The following is an 18,016-nucleotide window of genomic DNA, read 5'->3' as shown; positions in this document are numbered from 1 at the left end:
GCTCACTGCACCCCCAACCCACACTGTACCCCACGATGGCAGGCATCCCACTCTAAGCTAAGGGCCTGCCATGTGTTTTCCTGGGATCCCTGTGGTCCTTTCCAGCTCAGAGCCACAAGGGTGGCTCTCTCAGGAGGCAGAAGGTGACCAGGGAAAACTGAGGTTTAAGCTCCATGTGGTAAGGGACCGGGCCTGTCTTGCTCTTTGTCTTCCACCCACACCCGTGCGAGGTATTCAGTAAACAGCCACCCAGTGGATGAATAAATGAGTAAGTGAATGAGTGGCTTGGCGCTGGACCCAGAAGACTGCCTGTCGCCATCTAGCCACATAGAGATTCCCATGCAAAGAAGGGAAGCGCTTTTCTTCTTTTGACCTTCTCGACATTCCTTCCTCAATGCTGCTCCTTTTCTGAGACCCTCTGAGGCTTGGAGCTCTTCATCTCTGTCGCAACCTCTTAGTGCCTCCTTCTTCTGATGCCCCAGGTGCTTACATTTGACCTTCCTAGCACCACAGAGAGGTGCGGAGGCATAACCCTCCCGTCCCCTCAGAGAACAGCAGGGCCTCCCCAAAGCAGCAAATATGGTGCTCCTCAATGGACTTTGCCTGGCTCCTGAAGCACACCTGGTGGGACAGGGGCTGCATGATGACCTGCGATGGACCTCTCCTCAGGGGAAAGGAGAGTCAACCCTACCACCTCCGACCAGAGAGGAAAGAGATGGGGAGGACATTATCCAAGAGGGTCTGGCCCCTCTGCCCTGGGCTGCCCCTAGAAAGAAATCCACCCAAGAATATTCTAGCAGAGGTTACCCATAGAAAAGCACCCTCATCCACATGACATGAGCTCCCTGCTCCCTCCCCATCTAGATTCCATGGCAAGACTAGCCACTGCCCTCCCCAGCCCCCCACAATCCACTACCCTGTCTCAAATCCTGTCTTGTACCCAGTATGTAGGGTCCCTAAACTCCCGGACAGCTGAGTGTGGCAGGTGATCAGCTTCTGGCCAAAGGAATACATGATCTGTTCATTTTTAGGTCATATCCTGAAAAGGGCACTGCCACCTCCTCCTCCCTTCTCTTCTGTCTTCCCACGGGCATAGGAGGGCTCCAGGAGACACAGCAGCACGCCATTTTCCACAGTGGGGCATGGAGGAGCAATGAAGTCACAGGGGAGCCTGGCTCCTGGCACTGTCAGGGTGGGATCACCTCCCCAGGTGTGGGAAATTTCCATTCCGTGAAGCTGCTAACCTCGGAGTCTGTGCTACAGCAGTTAAATCTCCTCTAATGCCTACCCCAGTCCTTTTTTAAAAATTTTCCTTCCTTCATTTCCGCAGTACTGGTGGTTGGACCCAGGGCCTCCTGCATGCTGCGCCACTGAGCAGCACCCACAGCTCTCCGTCCATTCTTTAGGGCCAAGATGCTGATGGTAAACTGGTATGTAGAAGGGGCTTCCTCTTCACCATGTCCCCAGTCCTTCAGCTCCCTACCCTCCAACACCATCAGGTCTGCTTCCCAAGAGTCAGAGAGTACCTTCCAGATAGAGAAGATAACCTGTTCACCCCCATTCCAGCTAATATCAAATTAGAGCCAAAGGTGAATCTCTCCCTCCCTTAGACTGTGCAATTAATTCTTTTCTCAAATTGACTATTTCTCAAACTATTTACCTCCTTTTTGAGAAAAAGCTCCTTCATGCTCAGGAAATTACTGCATTATTTCAGGCCAACCTGGTCCTATGTGGAATGAGGTGAGGAGGGGTGGAAAATGGGTGGGTTTCAGATTTGAGCCCAAGATTCCTCTCACCAGTCATGTGACCTTGGGCAAATCTCTTGGTCTAGGTCTCAGTTCCTGCCTTTATAAACAGAGGTATTAGCCAGGAATGGTGGCGCCACGCCTGTAATCCCAGCAGCTCAGGAGGCTGAGGCAGGAGGATTGTGAGTCCGAAGCCAGGCTTAGCAAAAGCGAGGCCCTAAGCAACACAGTGAGACCCTGTCTCTGAATTTAAAAATATAAAATAGGGCTGGGGATGTGGCTTAGTGGTCGAGTGCCCCTGAATTTAATTCCCAGTATCCCCCCCCCCAAAAAAAAGAAAAAAATAGAAACAGAGGCATTAGTAACTGTTTACAGGTTGGTGGAGAGAACTCAAGATGACACACCTGCCAGGCACATAGTAGGTGCTCACAAGACCACAGCTGTTCTTACTAAGGAGATAAGTATGGGAATGTTGAGGACACAGCTGGAAAAGAGACTCAAATGACCATCCTGCAGGATGACTGGGAAGGGGGCGGGGGAGAAAATTGGAGGGAGGAAACTGTGGCCATAGAGAGGAAGAGAGAGGCAGAGTTGAGGTGACATCAGGGGAGGGGATGGGAGGGCTCAGCAGTGCCCACATGGGTGCAAGGGTGGAGGACACAGCTGTGGTGTCTATCAGCTGCCCGCAGCTCATCCAATTCCTGTGCCCATCTCAGTTTTGTCACCACCCTGGCACTTCTGCCCGTGTCAGCCACCCTCACCACCATGACCATTGTTGCCACACTGTCAGCTGCTATCTCTTGCCTCATCTTCCTTCCTGGCCCTGAGAGGCAGGAGGCACTGGGGAGCAGCTGCCCTACCCAACGACATTGCTGCTCCTGGAGGATGGGGCTGCCTGGGGTGGTGTGTGGGAGCTCAGGCTCTGGAGTCAAGCTGGCTTCTGTCCCCAGCTCTAGCACGGAAGAGCCAGGTGACCTAAGCAAGTTAGATGACTCGTCTGAAGCTTCCGTTTCCTTGTCTACACAAGTAGGAATAATAGGGGTGTCAAGAAGTGGCAATGAGATCATGCATGTTTAACACCTAGCAGGGCATGGCATAGAGCAAGCCTTCGGTAAATGTGTTATCATCAGGACTGTCTTCACAGCGGAGATGGACAGTTTTATAAGGTCACAGGCATAGAAGGGTCCCACGCTTGGTTTAATACTCTGTCGTTACCATCTTCTTAGTAGTTTTTGAACAAGAAGTTCTTCAAGTTAGGTTGCTGTTCCTGGCCATCATTAGCATAGTTATCAGGTCTGCTGACTGCGAGGTGGCTATACAAGTGAGGGCATGTCCTGCAGTCTGCTGGAGATGTGGGACATTAGAGGGCCTTGGGGGCCTCGAGGGAATCATTTAAGTACAGTGATATGGAACCAAGCTAGGAGGCCAGCAGACAGACTAAGAGGTTACACATCCTTGGTAATGGGAGGTGCCTTCTTTCAACAATCCCACAACCAAGAGTAAAGGATTTGACTCCCTGTAAACCCAGGCCACAGGCCATGTGCAAGCCAGGAACAGAGAGGTCATGTCCATAGAGTCCCTACATCTTCAGGATGTGGAGTGACTCCATGGTGGAACCAGTGCCACCCAAAGTCCCTCAGTGCACAGGTCCAGCTGAGCCTTACAGATTAGATGGGAGCTGGGAGTGGGTAGCTCAGAAGAAGGGACTTAATCACTACTTGTGGTGGCTTCAGGGACTGGCTCAGTCCCAGGACATGGAGAATTCTGCTTCTTCTTAGACTTTAAATCCCAAGTTAGTACGTGTAGAAAGTAGTCAGGGCACTGCCATGAGCCCTCAGGAGATGGGGAGCTCTGCAAGCGGTCCCCGGAATTAGGATACCCTTAGACCCTATGCTGAGGAATGAGTTCCCATAAGCCATCTCAAGCTGATATCTTAGGCCTGCTATCTCCTCTCCTGTGAATTCCTGGAGGCCCACCCACAGCGAACTGACCAAATGTTTATAGACCCAACCTCTGCCCATGCCCCAGGTCCCGCCTCAGCTTCCCCAGACTTGCCACAACAGCCTGGCTCTCCTGTTTCCAGGACTTCTTAAGTGACTCAGGGAAGAGTCTGAGGGTGGGCTGTCCTGGTAGGTGGAGGCTGGCCCTGGAAGAGGCCCTCTCCATCCACCTCCGGCCACCTGTCCTGAGTACTCACCCCCAGACAGCTGGAGAGCGGCCCCAGAGTCTCTGTTAAGGGGGGTGGGTGGGTGCGAAGGCTGCTCTAAGGGAACCTCGCCAAGGCCGGAGGGGAGGCCCCTGTGGCTGATGGGGATGCTGAGCGAGCATGTATGGGGGTGGGGTGAACGTGTGAGAAGTGGGAATTGGGGTGGGATCAGAGAACGGAATGTGGAGCTCATTCTCCTGGGGGCACAGCTGTTTATTTTGATCTCCCCCGTCAGCTGCCACATGTTTCTTATCTTGGGGCTCAATCCAGGCTCCACCTCCTTCTCTGTTGCTGTGCTGAGGAGGCAGACACTGTGGGATACAGCCCTGCTTCCTGCCTGCACCGCCCTAGGCCCCCACCTCCGGCGAAAAGGGACCAAGAGACCGAGGATGTCAGGGAGAAAGGCCTGCCCCACTTCACACGCACTCTGTCCACAGGTCACTGGGGCTTGCAAGGGAGTCCTCTGCCCCGCTTCTGACTCTGCCCACCCCAACTGCCATGATACCCTGAGTTGGTCACCCCCTAGTTGCCTGGATATGTCACAGTTTTACTGATGCCACAGAACTTGAAGGGCTTGCAGATAGTGTGGGCTCAGCTGGAGCTAAGGGCAGAGGCAGCTGGGAACTTTCCATCCATGCAGGCTCTGGCCTGGCCCTTACTGGACCTCTCACGGTCAACTTTGTACTGGGCATCTGTTGCCTCCAATAAGACACCACCAAAGTAATGAGACAGATTTTCTATAGACTCATGGAAACACAACTTAGGATGTGTTTTCTCTTCTTCATGTTATTGCAGAACGGAAACATAAAAGGGGAAAAAGGTAGGGAAAAAAAATCTGCCTTAGTTCTACCCTCCCCGCAAAAGACAACCACTGTCACCATTTTGGAATATTTCCTTCCAGTCTTGTGCGTGTGTTATATAAAATATATAGTTGTAAATATACTGTATGTACAATTTTGTTTCCTGATTTTCTCATAACATCACCACAGGAGTCATCTTCATGGTACCGCATATTTTTTGCAACTGATTTTTTTTTTTTTCTTGAGACAAGGTATCACTGTGTTGCCCAGGTAGGTCTCAAACTCCTAGGTTCAAACGCTCTTCCTGCCTCAGTCTCCAGAGGAGGGCTTCTACAGGTGAATGCCATCAAACCTGACATTTTTAATGGCTAATATTCCATTCAATAGATACACTGCAGTCTGACTCTCTGTTGTGAGACACGACATTGTTCCAGTGGACACGGTGTTTTCTACATGTAGAATCCCTTAGCGGAATTACCAAGGCAAGGGTCAGAATGTTTCGGAGGCATTGGATTTTGATATCCATAGCCACACTGCTTTTTTTTTTTTTTTTAATTTTTCAGAAGTATTATTTTTAGGGCTGGGGAGATAGCTCAGTTGGTAGAGTGCTTGCCTTGTATGCACAAGGCCCTGGGTTCAATCCCCAGCACCAAAAAAAAAAAAAAAAAAAAAAAAAAAGTATTTATTTTTGAATTGACAGATAAAATTGCACTTCTGTACAGAATTATATATACAAATACACACACATGCATTGTGAAATAGTTAAGTCTAGCTAACTGATGTATGCATTATCTCCTATAGTTATCATTTTTTGAAGACAACACTGATCTCCTCTCTTAACATTTTTCAAGAAGGTAACTATAGCTGGGTGTGGTAACACATGCTTGTAATCCCAACAACTCAATCCTGAGCCAGGAGGATGGCAAGTTCAAGGCCAGACTCCATAATTTAGGGAAGCCTTAATCAATTTAGCAAGAACCTGTCTCAAAATAAAAAATAGAAAGAACTGGGGATATGATTCAGAGGTAAAAAGTCCCTGGGTCAATCCCCAGTACCAAAAAAAAAAAAAAAATTAATATCATATCACTAATTATACTCATAATGCTATATAATAGATTTCTTAAACTTTTTCTTCCTATATAACAGTAATTTTGAATCTTTTGACCGACAACTGACATCTCTTCAACAGCCTTTCCCCATTTTTTTTTTTTTTTTTTAACTTTCTGATACTGGGGATTAAAATCAGGGCGTTCTACCATTCAGACACATTCCACAGCCCTTTTTTAGTTTGAGACAGGGTCTCACTAAGTTGCTTAGGGCCTTGATAAATTGCTGAGGCTGGCTTTGAACTTGTGATCTGCCTGCTTTAGCCTCCAGACTCCCTGGGATTACAGGCAGTGCCACTGGCCATGGCCACACTGCTTTCTGAAGGCAGAATTTACTCAGAGAGGCCGGGCGTGGTGGCACATGCCTGTAATCCCAGTGGCTCAGGAAGCTGAGACAGGAGGATGACAAGTTCAAAGCTAGCCTCAGCAATTTAGTGAGGCCCTAAGCAACTTAGTGAGACCCTGTCTTAAAATAAAAAATGCAGTGGGGATGTGGCTCAGTGGTTAAGTGTTCCTGAGTTCAATTCCTGGTACCAAAAACAACAACAACAAAAAAAAAAACAAAAAAACAAAAAAAACAGAATTTACCCAGAGACCAGTTTGTAATGCGACACCACTTATGGTTAGATTTTTTATTTTAATGTACCTATGTCATAATACTTGCTCCCCTCCCCAGTAGCACTGCTACTTTCTTTGGGGAGTTCCCTCTCCCCTCCTGTAAATTCAGGAGTCATGCTCCCTAACTGTGCCTCAGATGCCCATCTAGGCTGCCAGGTCCAGCAGGGGAAAGATGACCAGTCAGTTGCTCTCTTTGCAGGTACCTCTTCCCAGCCCTGGGGCACTTTTGGTTTCTGCCCATTTCCAAGCCTGGTTCTCCAGCCTCCTGAAGGATCCTTGAGTTCCCTATCTTCTCCCTATGAATCCCCTTTGCTTTATGTTGGACAGTCCATTCTGCTGCTAACAGAACCCTAAAATACTGATACCATCCCAACTTGGTGTTTTTCAAATTGCAAGTCAGGACGTGCTCCTGGCTCAAGAAATCACCAAGTTAATCTTGACCAGCATGGTTTAAAAGGAAACAACAGGATAGAATTTTTTTAAAAATACCAAATTACATCCTCTGTATGGAGGGTAAATATTGCTTAGGGAGCACATGTCCATATGTGTGGAGATCAAATGGGTTAAAATCAAAACATTAAAAAAATATTTTTTTAGTTGTTTATCAATGAACCTTTATTTATATGCAGTGCTGAGAATAAAACCTAGTTCCTCACACATGCCAGACAAGCGCTCTACCACTGAGCCACAACCCCAGCCCCACAAACATTTCTTTTTGAGAAGCATCACCCTAATTGGACTTAAATTACTTGAGATTAAAGAATAAAGCCAAGTCCCCTAAATAGATTTTATATTTCTTGCCAAAATTTTAGTACCTAGACAAATATACTTTTTTGCCAAGAGGATGGTGTATTTCAAGGTCCACCCTTGATTTCCCCTTGCCCTAGTCTTTAGTTAGTCATACTCAGTGATAAGAGACATCTTTTCCTCCTGGTTTAGCTTTTCCATTAATGGTACCGACATCTGCCACGCTGAGAGGCACGTGGTGGTCCTTGGTTCTTCTCACAGCGCACTTGCAGAGGAGCACCTCGGGGCACGTGGTCTAGCACAGGAGAAGGAATGCAAGCAGCCACGTGCCACGCATGCCTCGTACTTCATTGGAGAAGCATGCACGGTCCCTCCCAGGGAAGGGCAGATGGTTCTTCATACCTTCCCCACGATTACTGAGTTCTGTTGTTTCTACTGTCAAAATATTTTGCCAAATCGCCCCCTTGTTTCCATTCTACTGCTGTCACCCTAGTTTCAATCCTTTTCATAATCTTGAATAATCTCTCTCTCGCCTGTTCTATTTTTCTACTATTGCCCTAGGAATTATCTAGAAACAGCTCTGACCATGCCACTTCTGTGCTCAAAAACCATCAATGGCTCCCTTTTACCCACTAAATAAAGTCCGACACTCCCCACCAACTCAAGCTTCTTTACCACTGTCCCAAATGATTGTTCCACCTTCATGTCCCACTAGGCCAGCTGTCCGCAGGCCACCAGGCCAGACCAACAAGGTCCCCCCATTTCCAATGACATATCTGTCTGAGCCCAGATGTTCTTCATATGCATCAACCAAAACCATACAGTACAACAGACTGAGGTGAAAGCAGCCATGACAATCCAGCTGTCTTCCATTAAATCAGGCATTTAAAGAGATTAGCAAAAACGTAAATCAAAGCCACACTTCTCATTAATTTTTTTTTGTTTTGGAAAATACAGTTATCATTTTATTAAAAATATTATACTTGGGCTGGGGCTGTAGCTCAGTGGTAGAGCGCTTGCCGACCATGTATGAGGTACTGGGTTCAATTCTCAGCACCACATATAAATAAATGAATAAAATAAAGGTCCATCAACAACTAATAAAAATATTTTTAAAAACATGATACTTATGTCAACAAATATCAAATTTCTTATTTTAAAGGACTTAATAAGTATTTTTTAAATGTCTCAATTTTTTTTTATTAGAAACTTAATAGCCTACAAAAACAAAACTCTTTGGGATCCTCATAAAAAAAAATGGAGGGGAGGTACTGGGGACTGAACTCAGGGGCACTTGACCACTGAGTCACATCCCTCGCCCTATTTTGTACTTGAGACAGGGTCTCACTGAGTTGCTTAGCACCTCGCTGCTGAGGCTGGCTTTGAACTCACGATGCTCCTGCCTCAGCTTCCCAAGCCACTGGGATTACAGGCATGTACCCCTGTGCCTGGCTTCCTCAAAAAAATTTAAAGATGTTAAGTGTTTCTGGGACCAGGATGTTTGAGAACTGCTGCATTAGACCTCACATGTCAGTGGAAGCAGACACCACCTGGTCTCTCAGATGCCCAATTCTCCCCATTCTTTGCCCTTCCTTGTGTTTTACCTCTCTGCTCCACTGCATTGCTGGACTTTTTCAAACTATTTAAAAAAGTAAGCCGGGCATGGTGGTGCACGCCTGTAATCCCAGCGACTCAGGAGGCTGAAGCAGGAGGATCCCAAGTTCAAGGCCAGCCTCAGCAACTTAGTGAGACCCTGTCTTAAAAATAAAAAACAAACACCTTTATTTTATTTTTATGTGGTGCTGAGAATCGAACCCAGAGCCTCATGCATGTTAAAACAAAAAATATTTAAAAATAAAATTAAAAAGGATGGGGATATAGTTCAGTGGTAAAGGGCCCCTGGGCTAAATCCCTGGCATCAAAGAAGAAAAAATTGTTCTAGAAACAATAGTGATTGTAGAAAAAGAATAAGAAATAAGCCTAATAATTGTCAAAGAAATAAGAATGGAAAAAGGATTATTTCTGTAATATGGCTTTTGGTGAAAAAGAACATTCACAAAAATAAAAAGATACAAATTAAAAGCAGTTTTAATTTGTGTCTTTTTACTTCTAACCACCACTTAAAACTGCTCCTGAACACTTTTTTATCAAATCATCAAATCTTCTCTTTGCGGGGGCTGAGGATGTAGACAGTGGTAGAGTGATTGTCTAAAATGCTTTGGGCCCTGGATTCAATTTCCAGCACTGCAAAAACAAAACAAAATGAAAAAACCCTCCCCCTTTTTATTTCCTCCAATGGTACCTTTGAGAAGAAATTCCTGGCTAACCCTTCCAAAAGTAACTGCTTCCTTCTCGACATTTCCATAGCACATTTGGATGGCCCAGGCAGCCCACGGAAACATGCATAATGAATTCCTAAATTTGCACAGTTAATGGACATAAATTTAATTGGAGGAGATTCCAGTCAACCATAGAAGCCTGCACACTCTTTATATTATGGGTTTCCTTATCCCAAGCTCAACATAATGTTCACCCAAAGAGTTGGTCATCTGTCCCAATGAAAACTGTCCATGCTGAAGATTCATAGAGATGGGAGAGAAAGCCCAAACCACACACACTGTTTTCTTAGCTGTTGAAGGAGACTTTAATACTGACTTTGAACCCAATACTACATAAAATGTAATTCCACTACATAAGAAGAATGGACAAATGAATAGCTCTAGGGCCCCTGAAACTTATACATGTTGTTGGAGGACTATAATAGGGAGATGAGCTCAAGAGTCCTACACCTGGGCTGGGGTTGTGACTCAGTGATAAAGTGCTTGCCTAGCACGTGTGAGGCACTGGGTTCGATCCTCAGCACCACATAAAAATAAATAAAACAAATACAGATATTGTGTCCATCTACAACTAAATATATTAAAAAAAAAAAAAGTCCTACACCTATTCAGTCCTGTCCTTGGGCCAGATATGTGGCATCCACTCTGGGCAGGGCTGCTGCCCATTTCTGGGTGGAGTATCTTGAGACCTCTGGCTTTCCTGCAAGGACAAGGTAACCCGTCCAGCTCCAGGATCCAACTTAACCACCAGTTCCAGAGGTGGGCCCTTGGCTACTGCCCCAGTGCCACACCCCTGCCCAAGGTGTGGGGATCTACTCTCTAGTCTTAGGGAAGAGTAAGGAAAGGAAAATGTGCATTGAGGGGGAGGAAAATCTTATTTATACCATCACTGAAGTTGGGCGGCTGTGGTCAGGCTGATTCATCCAGGGCTCCCCAGATAGGTCAGGGCCCCAGCCCCACCTAGCAAGTTCACATTCACCACCACCCACTCCTGCTTCCTGGGTCCCGTGCAACACCTGACCTGCCTGCTGGGGCAGGGCTGGGCCATTCTTGCCCCTTCCCTTCCATCTTGCTTGACTTAGCAACTAATCCCGAAGCTCTGGCCGAGAGCACTGAGGGATCCAGGATGCTCTGAGATTGCTGCGGGTGCGGGAGGGGCTCACATCGGTGCCAGCACACCTCTAGGCATATGTGCATGTCACTCATGGAGGAAGGTCATGGGGCCTGCCAGTCTGCTCTACTAGTTCTGATACTGTGTATAGGACACAATCTCAGCAGGAAACCTGGTGTCATCTCACACGCCCCCCGGGGGTGGGTGCACACAGGTCCATGCCATGCATACACGTTGTGTAAGGAAAGTCTGTCTCTGGTCAGAGTTCTCCCAGCCACCAGGCTCTCTCCCATACACGGACCAGTTGTATGACCTTGGGCTTATATAACCTCTGTGCCTCAGTTTATTTATCTGTAAAATAAGGAAACCTCATAGGTTTCTTATGAGGGATTAAATGAGAAATGAGTTAATAAATAAAAGTATCATAAACTTATTTAAAATGGCACAAAGCATACAGAGGCATTTACAACACCTGTGCAAAGATCTATTATCATCAGATCTGAGAGGAAAAACTCAGTCTTAGAGGTAGAAGTCAAGTTCACTCAAAGAGAAGATGGAGGCTGCCCCTGGGACCAGTAAGCAACCAGCTGAATGGAAGAGAGGAGGAAAGAGAGGCCCTGGAGATTGTTGGACGCCTGGCCCTCACTCTTCCCCGAGTACATCTGAGAGTCTGTAACCCTGAGATTCTTCCCACAGTGATGAAAATGGATTCCACATTTGAAGAGCCTCCAAGTTTGTGGGTTTTGTAGTAGACACTGCTTAGCAAACAGGGGATGGAGCCGGGAGAAAGGACAAAGTGGCCTTGAATCTCAGGGGCCTGCTGCTGGGAGGAATCAACTTTCCCCTCCATCCCCTAAAGACAGTCTGATCTATCTGGATGCCAGAGAAAAAGCCCTCCTCTGGGTGTCATTCACAGTTGATTCCACCATGCCCAGCACAGTGAGCTTCACAAGCCAGAGCTTAAGAAAGATTCCATGAATAACAGATGGATGCCTTCCTGGGGACAAGCAGAGGGGCCCCTGTACCCCTTTCTCCCATCTCCCGGCCAGTCCTCTCCTCCTCCAGCTGGAGCTCAAATTGGAGCTCAAGGTCTGCATCTGTCTGAGGCCCCTGTCCTGACTTCCTTTCCCAGAACTCAGGGAGCCCAGGGGAGGGGCGGGGAGGAGCATCAGGGAGGGAAGGGAACCAAGAACAAGTGGGAGGGCGCCTTGGAGCAGAGAACGCTGGGGCCAGGACTGGGAGTTTCTGGGACTGTCCCAGCTTCAAGTATTCTGTCCAACTGTCTGACTAGAGGCCAGAACGTGGGGCCAATTTTTATTCTAGGAGAAAGAGGGTAAAATGAAGCCATAGGTGAGATGGTAAGAAATCAGGTCTCTTTGGTTTTGAATGGCCCCCAGGCCCACCTGAAGAGCACAATTTGAATAATGATTATGATAATATTATGAAAATGATGATAGCACTGTCACTCATAAGGACTTACGGACCGCCTGGCACTCAGCAGGCTCTGTATTATCTCCTAAGCCTAGTGCAGGTTACGCTCTGAAGTCTCAGTTTCCCCAAATGTAAAGGCATAATAATAATGCCTCCTTGCTGAGGACAGAGTTCAGTGGTAGAGCACTTACCTAATTCATGCAAGGCTCTGGGTTGATCCCCAGGGGGGAAAAACAAGCCTCCTTCACTGGGGCTACTGTGAGGATGCAAGAAGATATTTATCATATATTCAATTAATATTAGTTATTACGAATCCTCACAATGACCAGGTGAGGAAGGGACTACAGATGAAGAAACTGCTTCACACAGCCAGAGAGACCAGATCAGCTAGCGATGGGGTGGTGTGTCTACAGAGCACAGGGTTTCTCCACCACCCCATCAGAGTGCAGATTACTAATTATGTGCATAAACTTTATAGCCAAATGGCTGTAATCTCTTAGTTTGCTCACCTGTAAAATGGGCATTTCACAAGGCTGTTGGGGGATTCCTCCTGTTATGAAGCACAGAATTACTAGTTATGAACTCTTTCTATGGGCCTGTCCTGCATGGCGGCCTCTGGCCACAGAGCTTGTAACTGTACTCTCAGACCTTGCTCATTCTGGGCTCTCTCTGCTCTCTGTACCTGCAGCCCAATGACTCTGTGCTTTCCTAAGGGTCTGGGGGGCAGTAATCAGATCTGGGTCAACAAAAGAGGAGCCTAACTCTCTCCTCCTGACCTTTCTAGACATTCCCGCAGCCAGTGCTCTCTTACCTCAAGAGTGGCTGCTGGGGGAATTTCGACCAGGGTGGGAGAACTGGTCAGGCTGCAAAGGGCAAACAGTTTCAGAGGGGTGGGGCTCCTGAGGCCCCTACAGGAGATGACATGGTTGTCACATCCTCTGAAGGCTATGAAAGGTCATTCCACATTACGTATCCTGTTGTGCCCATGAGAAAGAACTACTGACTTTGCCCTCTGTTCCCTGACATATGGGTCCTTCTATCTCAAGGGTAAAGGAAGGTCAGGAAGGGGGAAGAGAGGTGTGGGAGGGATCCCTGACCTAGGAGAGAGAGCCTGCTCCAGCGGCAGAAGCCACACACTCTGGCCTGAATCCTAAGAGCAACATTTTATGGAGACTTTGCTGGATCAAAAGTGGCTCTCTCCAACTGGGGCTGTAGCTCAGGGGCAGAGCACTTGCCTAGCATGTGTGAGGCACTGGATTTGATCCTTAGCAGCACATAAAAATAAACATAGAAAATAAAGGCATTCTGTCCTTCTACAACTACAAGGGGGAAAAAAGTGGTTCTCTGGGCCCTGGTTACATTTAAGCTGCTGAAGGTGGGGTGGGGTCAGAGGTCCCAGGAAACCAGTTGGCGCTTGAAAGACCAGGTGGTGTTCTTCACCCAATCCAGCACCTCTTGCAGCTGGAGCAACACCCTGGGCAACAGCTCCACCTGGTGGACAGACAGGATCTACCATGGGCCAGGGAGTGCCGGAGCAAAGGGGAGACCGAAGTGTTGGGGGGGGTCACCATGGAGGACTTGAGGTAGAAGGAGCTCTGAGGTCTTGCTAGCAGAAACCCCTCTTAGAGCATGCGCTCTAGACTACCCTAGACAGGACTCACTTCTTCAAACAGAAATTAAGCAATTATGTGTTAAGAAAGTTCTTATGCTTTTTAGAAATCTGCTTCTAGTTCCTGCCCCGCCTCTTCCTCAGGGCTCCCTAGGGCAACCTTTCAAGTAACTCAATACAGCTTCTTCCCACTTGCTTCTTCCTTCCAGAGTCTGACCTCAACCTTTCACCCACTGCATCATTTTTTCATCTGCCTTTTTTCCAGTGTATTCACTTCCAGGAAATCCCTTCCAATTCTACTCCAAACCCTTTTCTCCATCACTGTTTTAAAAACACCTTTAGCTCTCACCCTCCATTACTGGGAGTTAATTCACAAGTAAAGAGCACAGACTTTGAAATCAGACAGATCCATGCTCCAATCTGGACGTTGCCACTTAGCTGAGTGACCTTGGGTGAGTTTCTTAGCCTTTCTGAGTTTGCTTTCTCATCTATAAATTGAGGATAGAGGTATTTATCATCTGGAATTGTGGTGACTACCAAATGAGATAAAGCAGTAAAGACTTAGGATACCTCCTGGCAACATCATAACATACATAAGTAGCCATTACAGCCACATTCCTCTATATTTAAAGGTTGTACAGTGCTTTGGGGAAAAGAAGGTGAAGGGGCAGAAGGAGAAAAGGAGACTTTATGAAGTTAGCCTTTCCCAGGTGAAATAGGTTTCCAGTTCCACTTCTATGGTGTCCCTGGCCACTGGCTGTAATGGCACAGGCACTGACAGCTTTTTGAAAGGCAGAGGATTTAAAATTTAAATGTCTTTGTGGGCAAGATAAACACACCTACTGCTGGGCGAGGAAAGGGAAACTTGGCAGGAGCCCCAGAACTTTCCCCACCCCCAGCCCTCTCTAAACTTCCTCTTGTGGTTTCTCAAGAGTACAACCTGTTCTTCACAGACAAGCTAGGGCCTGGGCAGGGGGCCTGGGGCACCCAACTCCAGGAGCAGGAGGAAGGTGGGGGTGGGCAGAGGAGCAACCTGGAGGCCTGCTTACCTCTTATCTAGTGCCCTGTTTCCTCCCTCTATCCTCAACCCCATGCCCCTCAACACACACCCATCTCTCAAGGACAGTTGCAGGAGGTGGTCTGACAACTGGCAGAGGGACCTGCATTAGAGCCTCCCCAGACCTGTGCACACAGCCTTGTGAGAAACTGAGGGTTTCAGAAAGGAAGTAGGAAAATGGTTGGGATCCACAGAAGCTCTGCCCTGTGGTCCGGCTCACATCATGGGCAGTGGGGCAGCCTGTCTGAAGGAACTGGAACAGAGACATGGCTTTGGATACAGCAGCCAAGGGAAGAGAGGCAGTGAGCGCCTGAAGATTGCTCTCACTCCTAGACCATCTTCCTTACTCCACTACCTCGCTAGCACGTTCCTCATGGAGTCTAGAATGTGAGGGTGTCTGCTCTTCCGCCTTTTTTTTTTTTTTTGGTACGAAGGTTGAACCCAGGGACACTTTACCCCTGAGCTACATCCCCAGTCCTTTTGATTTTGAGACAAGGTCTTGCTAAGTTGTTGAGGCTGGCCTCGAACTTGTGAGCTCCTGAGTGGCTGTGATTCACAGGTATGAACCACTGTGCCAGAGGTCTCTGTTACTGTTCAAGATGCCCAATGAAACAAGTGCCTTGGTTTCCCACATCCCCGGATTCCAGTACATGACAACCATGTTGAGAAGTTTTTTCATGCATCTAACCTTGGGTGGTTCCTCTTGGTTAATTATACATTCCCTTCCTTTTCACACAGAAGAAAACACACCGCCCACACTCCCCTCCCACAGCCATTAGGAAAGGACAGCAGCAATATGCAGTCCCCACAACCCTACTCCAGGTCTGCTGAGGTTCTCTGTAAACTGTGTGTGAAATGTGAACCCACGCTCAGCAAACAGACTGCTGCTCGCACCTTATGTGCCACACAAAACATCAGACCAGGTAGGATTATGGTCTCCCTTGGAAGACCCTAAGCTCCTGACTCAAAAGCACATTCTTTGTGATTAGTCAAGGAGGTAGGTTGACCTGGTGTTTAAGAGCAGGGCCTTCAGTTGAAGTCAGTTTGTGTGTGTGTGTGTGTGACTGGGGATGAACCGGTGCTAGGAAAGCACTCTACTTCTGATCTACCTCCCCAGACCTTTTAATTTTATTTTGGGACAGGGTGTCGCTAAGTTGCTCAGGCTGGCTTTGAACTTGCAGTACTCCTGCCTCAGCCTCCTAAGTCACTAGGATCACAGGTGTGCACCACTGTATCCAGCCATAAATTGGGCTTAGATTCCAGTTCCATTTATTCATTTCTTGTTCCTTCTTTAGGAAGATTACTTGTCTCCTGTGCCACAGATTCTACACCTATAACATGGAGCCCATCCTAGTGACTACTTCTCAGGGCTAACAGAAGATTTAAATGAGATGCTGCATCTAAACCACTTAGAAGAGCACCTGATAGTTCTGTGTAACTTAGCTCACAGTCCAAGCCCTTGAGCAAAGGGAAAAAGGAAGGAGAAGGCACTTGGGACCATATTGATTATAAGGGCTTAAGGACTGAGTATGGCCTGGGACCCTGTTAGGATGATCAGGGATGCTTTAAATTTAAATCCCAGGGTGTAGAAGCTCTGACTTGTTTACCATGATGTCTCCAACATCCAGTTTGTGTAGAGAGAGTCTGGCCACAACAAATAGTGTTAAATAAGTTCAAAAACTGTGGTGCTGGGCTGGGGAGATAGCTCAGTTGGTAGAGGGCTTGCCTCGCAAGCACAAGGCCCTGGGTTCAATCCCCAGCACCGCAAAACAAACAAAACAAAACTGGTGCTATGTGGTGCTAGTCATATCGCAAAGGAACCAGGAATGGAAGAATCAGCAGGGACACAATGAGAGAGCTTCTTTCCCACTCATGTCTGGTCCCATGGTCCCAAAGGGAACTGAGGTGGTGGGCAGATGGCGAGGGCTTGTTAGAGGAAACCATCCTGGTACCCAGGATAGGAAACAGGTACCAAGGATGGTGGACCCTGCTAGTTGCACCCAACTGAGAGTTCCTGGGGTCTTGGAAACCAGCCCAGAAACTTGCCTTTCCTTGAATTCGTTCTGTTCATTCCCACCTCTTCTTCAAACCTGACAGTGGGTGAAAGAGGCCAGTCACTGATCCTAGTGTCTCCCAGTGTCCAATGGAACCGGGTTCAGTCCAGCTCTGAGGAGTAAGTGTCCCCAAAGACCTCCCACAAAATTCTGTCTGGTGAACTATTCAACTTCCAGAACCCACTTCAAATGTCCTTTTCTCTGGAAAGCCTTCCCATCCTCACCAACCTCCCCAGCCACAGCACCTGGCCCCTTATCTCTTGGGCTGTGACCCATATTACCTACTGTAGATGAACATCACTCCTGCCTTCAGCATCCCATACAAAGCCAAGCACAACCAACGATAGTTGGTGCTCAACCAACGCAAATGAATCAGACACAGCAGTCAACCTATCATTCCTCTTGTCCCCACTTGAAGAGAGACGCGGAGGCTAAGAGCATCACCTGTGTACCCATCAAACATCACAGAGGAAAGGTCGCTGAGGGGTCCCTCCTTGACTCTGGCCGGCCTCGGCACCCACCGACTCCCTACCCACGCTGGTCTGCCCCCCACTCCTATCACTGACGTATGAAGCGAAGGCTTAGAGGGAGGCTGTGCAGATGTGCACACATTTAGAGGGCTCAGGGCCTCTGGGGGCTTCCCTGCCCTTCAACTCCCGGAAGAATAGCGCATTAAAAGGGAAAGTGAGCTGAGTTTGGTGGCCAACAGGGGATATGATGCGCGCGAGGCGACCCCCTTAACCCACCCACTTCCAACCCCCACACGGGGTCTCCAGCTTGATTTCTGAGCAAAACCCCAGAGAAAGGGGAAGATGCCTAAGTCCATCTATCCTGGCTTCTACAACCCCCAAGCCTACCTCTTTGGCAGGCGAGCCCCCCGGTGCAACGACTGTGGCCGCAGACGCTCTCTCCCGCCGCCCTGGCTTCTGTCTTTAGGGGTCGGGAGGTGGCGGAACCTCAATCGCGGGGAGAAGTATGCACCCCTCCCCTGGGCTCCCCCAGAGAACTAGTGTCCACCCCCGCAGGAGCGGCGTGTTTACAAAGTTCTCGCAGCGCCGCAGATCCCGAGTTTAAAGCTGGGCAGGAAGTGGGGAAGAAGGGGCGGGGGAGACAAAGGGGCTGGGTGCTCGGCTCCGCCGAGACTCGGTCCCAGACACCCCTGGCGCCGCCCCCCGCCCCGCCACCCGCGACCT

General features: G+C 48.2%; 2 protein-coding genes across 3 annotated transcripts in view; both read right to left on the bottom strand.

The window, feature by feature from the left end:
- Med20 (mediator complex subunit 20) overlaps positions 1–17,769 on the bottom strand; it is a 114,066-nt gene extending 96,297 nt beyond the window's left edge. Inside the window, exon 1 of the mRNA XM_047557457.1 lies at positions 17,681–17,769. The gene's annotated coding sequence lies outside the window, so the exon portion shown is untranslated. The remainder of the gene's footprint in view (positions 1–17,680) is intronic.
- The window catches only part of Ccnd3 (cyclin D3), a 90,337-nt gene extending 72,523 nt beyond the window's left edge, over positions 1–17,814 (bottom strand). The window contains exon 1 of one of the 2 annotated variants that reach the window (XM_047557453.1): positions 17,681–17,814. The gene's annotated coding sequence lies outside the window, so the exon portion shown is untranslated. The remainder of the gene's footprint in view (positions 1–17,680) is intronic. The other variant, XM_047557454.1, reaches the window with a different exon arrangement.
- Positions 17,815–18,016: the final 202 nt, after the last annotated feature.

The sequence above is a fragment of the Sciurus carolinensis genome, chromosome 7, assembly GCF_902686445.1.
Source record: "Sciurus carolinensis chromosome 7, mSciCar1.2, whole genome shotgun sequence".
NCBI classification, from domain to species: Eukaryota; Metazoa; Chordata; class Mammalia; order Rodentia; family Sciuridae; genus Sciurus; species Sciurus carolinensis.
The sequence above is the reverse complement of the archived record's forward strand: the minus strand, read 5'-3'. Positions and strand labels throughout refer to the sequence as shown.